At 44.0% G+C, this 3,975-nt stretch overlaps 1 pseudogene; it reads left to right on the top strand.

Moving 5' to 3' along the window:
• LOC149493354 (uncharacterized) lies at window positions 1-3,434 on the top strand (annotated as a pseudogene).
• The last annotated feature ends 541 nt before the right edge of the window (window positions 3,435-3,975 follow it).

The following is a 3,975-nucleotide window of genomic DNA, read 5'->3' as shown; positions in this document are numbered from 1 at the left end:
ATGCGTAGGAATTTGCCAAGGGTAGGCAAGGGCTATAGGGATAGGCCCCTGGGTGCAACAAGCGAGCTGCCAAGTGGAGGAGACGGGGCAATAAGAGGCATCATCGTGGTTGAAAGCTTCAAGTGAGGGATGGGGCTCTCATGCCAAGCACACCTGTGAAGTGCAAGCTACAACCAAGGATTGGTTTATGTGTTGTGTCATGCACTAGCTCAAATTGCCAATATGGAAGGCAATGGATCCAAGATTGACATTGCTGTGTCAAGGATGAAAACTGGTTTAGTGGAGGAGAATGTCACACCCCACGATCCCTTATGTATGCCAAATGCTTTTTTAGGGCCTAAAAGGGTGATTCATGGGCCAAATCAGGTTTAAAGATGTTCTGTCCATGGAAGGTAGGCCATTGTCCAAGAAACATGGGGCTTGGGCCAGCAGGCATAGGGCCTAGGCAAGCTACAATGCCAGCAGGCACGGGCTGATCTGCCCGAGCGTGCAGTGTGGGATGGATCATACTATAGGTGAGCCTAAGGCTTTATCGGGTCCCAAAAGGGCAACACTGACCTTAGATGGCGATGCAAGGCTTCAAAGGCTCTAGAATATGCTAGAGCATGCGAGAAGGGCTTAGGCATTCGTGCAAGGCGGCCACAGTGCGAGACAGATGTGCCTTGGGGCTCTAGAGGGATTTATGAGGCACCAAGGCATTCCAAACTTATGTGGAGGGGCCTGAAGATGTTTAGAAGGTTCCATGAATGTGGAGGTTCTACACGAGAAAGCTTCTGGGGGGCCTAAAGGGTGCTAAACTATGCTGGGGTCAGGAAGGGCCTAGAGAGACCCGAGCCAATCTGAAGGGTTCTAAAGACATGACCACCAACCTTGAGAGGTTAGATATGACTAGGAATCTCTAGAAGGGTAGGGTCATTGACTTTGGTTAGGGGCCAGGTCGGCTAGGCAGTCCCTTATATATATAGATATTCATGCAAAGCTAGGGATAGCATAAGGGAACATGGCTATATTTGAGGCATCACTGCCCTATAATCTTAACATACCTTTGAGTTAGGTATTGTAACTTTGTGTACATCATTTTAAGGGTCTAATAAAGTATTTCAAGTGGTCATAACAATTTTATCTCAGTCCTAAATAAGTCACTCACCCAAAAAGCCTAGCCTTAGGTAGATTAACCTCTATCTAAGGGACAGTTTAACCTCTATAAGCAAAGTTTCTCATTGACGCTAACCTCTATTCACTGCACGAGCCTGCATATTAGGGCATAATTAAACCTCTATTATGAAAAGTGAGTTGACTAGCTTACTTGTGAGGAGTTTACTAGTGTCGCACAGACTATTGCTATCCGCAGTGAGCTAGAAGCACCGAGATCGTGACACTTGACAAGGGGAAGTCCAACTCACATGAGGGTGAGGGAGATAAAAGTCAAGGCAAAGAGGGAAGCTTCAAGCCTAGTAATCGAAGGAGGGTGTTTACAGGGGCAAGAAGGAGGATAAAGGTGAAGCAAGTATTAAAATGCTTCCTTTATGATGGTTTGCATCATGTAAGGGATTGCCCCCAGAAGGGTAAGTTGTCTGCCTTAGTCTCCCACATGGAGGAACAGGAAGAGGAGGAGAAGAGGCTTGATTTAATGCACCTCCTCAACTCTATATAATCCAAAGGTGATAAGGAAAATCCTAAGGAGATTGAGTCAAGTAAAGCCGTGTTCATTTAGCAACGCATGTCTAATCCAAGCGATGTAGCTGCATGCTGTTAAGGGCCGAGTTCCTGTGGAGGAGGAGCGCGAGTCAACAAAATAAGAGAGGAAGGTTTAAGTCTTGGGACCCTATAGTGGAGTTGGGGAATGTTTAGACTAGGCTTGCTAAAATCCATCTGTGGCTGGTTGATGGGACCAGTTCAAAGACCACAATAACTGGATTAAGGAACTCGAAGGCGGCATGTAACACCCCTTCCCGGTCCACCCGTAAACCCGAATGAACCGGACCAAGACGCTACAAACTGGTTGACTGTATGGCCTGACATGCTGAAATCATAATGTATATTGAATATAATAGCATGCTGATGTTGTAACCCATTCTACCCCAACCGGGTTTGGTTCAACTCGACTCAACTCGACTACTCAACTCTATGCTAAGACTCGACTCGGAGTAGGATGTCACACGGCAAGAGGAGTTGCTAGGAGAAGTCTAGCAAGTCGTCGATGCAGCAATCACTAAGCTTGCTAGCGAAGTTGAGACACGTAGACATTCCCTCTATGATGATGTAGTTGGCCTTAGAAATGACAAAAGGGATTTATAAGAGGAAAACAAGCTTCTAAAGGAGGAACTTATGAGCATGCTCGCATAATTGAGGGAGGTCAAAGATGAAGTGACCCTCCTCAAAAGGGTCATTGCTCAAGGAAGCACTGCGAGCACATCCTCATCACTTGTAATTTTGTTAAAGGTGGAAATTCCTCAACCCAGAGCATACCGTGGGTCTCGAAATGCCAAAAAAATTGAAAATTTCCTATAGAGCATTGAGCAGTATTTTAAAACCACTGGTATTACTCAGGATGCCAAAAAGTTGGACTATGCTCCTTTATACCTTGCTGACACTGCCCTCATTTGGTGGAGGAGAAGGTGTAGTGATATTGAAAAGGGTCTTTGCACCATTACTACGTGGGACGAAATCAATAAGGATTTGAGAAACAATTCTTTCCTGACAATACAGACAATGAGGATAAAGCTAACCTTAGAAGGCTCACTCAAAAGGGAAGCATTAAAGAGTATGTCAAGGAATTTTCTAAAGATCTCTTGGAAATTCCTGATTATTCTGATAAGGAAGCCCTCATCTCCTTTATTAATGGGTTGCAACACTGGGTCGCATAAAGCATTAAAATGCTTCCTCTATGATGGGTCGCATAAAGCAAGAGAATGCCCCAAAAGGAGCAAACTCTTTGCTTTAATTGAGAAAAAGGAGCTAGCATCTCGTCCATAAGAAGGCTCTAGCATGGGGTCATTGCAATTAGCTGCTACCTCCCACGCTAAAAAGGTAGTTCTTAAAGCTTAAAAGAAGGGTCGTGTATATGTGCAAGTTAAAGTTAGCGACTTACATACCCAAACCCTCATTGATACGGGTGCTTCCAATAACTTCTTAACATTAGAAGAGGCCAAGCGGCTGGGCATGCAGTATGAGAAGCGAAAACGCTGGCTCAAAGCAATAAACTTAAAGAAAAAAAAACCTATGGCATGGCTCGTAATGTCAAAGTATGCCTTGGAGATTGGCATGGCTTGACTAACTTCTCCATTATGGATATTGATGATTATTTTTGCGTAATTGGCATGGACTTTATAGATAAGGTAAGAGTTGTGCCTATTCTTTTTACTAATACTACATCATATATTAGAGGAAGGAAATCAAGGCATAGTCCCTTTATCATGAAGAATAACGATTGAAGCTAGCTCATTATCAGGCTTACAATTTTTAAAGTGCATTAAGAGGGACGGGCCAACCTATTTGGTAGCCTTGAAGAAATGCCAAGGAGACCCCATTCGACTGGCCAAAGTAAGTGGTTAATGTCATTGAGGAATTCAAGGACATAATGCCTTTCGGATTGCTAAAGAAACTTCCACCTAGCAGAGCGGTGGATCATAAACTTGAGTTGGAGCCTAGTTCAAGACCCCCCATTAGTGATGCCCTATTGAATGGCTCCACTTGAATTGGAAGAAATCTGAAAGTAACTAAAAGAGCTACTGGATGCGGGCTGCATTTGTCCATCTAAAGCTTCTTATAGTGCACTCGTGCTATTCCAAAAGAAGCATGATGGATCATTTTCATTATGCATTGACTGTCGAGCGCTCAACAAGATTACGGTACAAATCAAGTGCCTTATCCCAAACATTGCTGACTTGTTTGATAATTTGGGACAAGCAAGATGGTTCTCTAAGCTAGACTTGCGATTAGGGTATTACTAAGTACGCATTATCGAAGGAGATG

Source organism: Jatropha curcas, chromosome 10 (genome assembly GCF_041381405.1).
Source record: "Jatropha curcas cultivar XTBG-Jc1 chromosome 10, XTBG_Jcur_1.0, whole genome shotgun sequence".
Lineage (NCBI taxonomy): Eukaryota > Viridiplantae > Streptophyta > Magnoliopsida > Malpighiales > Euphorbiaceae > Jatropha > Jatropha curcas.
Note: the sequence above shows the minus strand (reverse complement) of the source record. Positions and strands in the feature narration are given on the sequence as shown.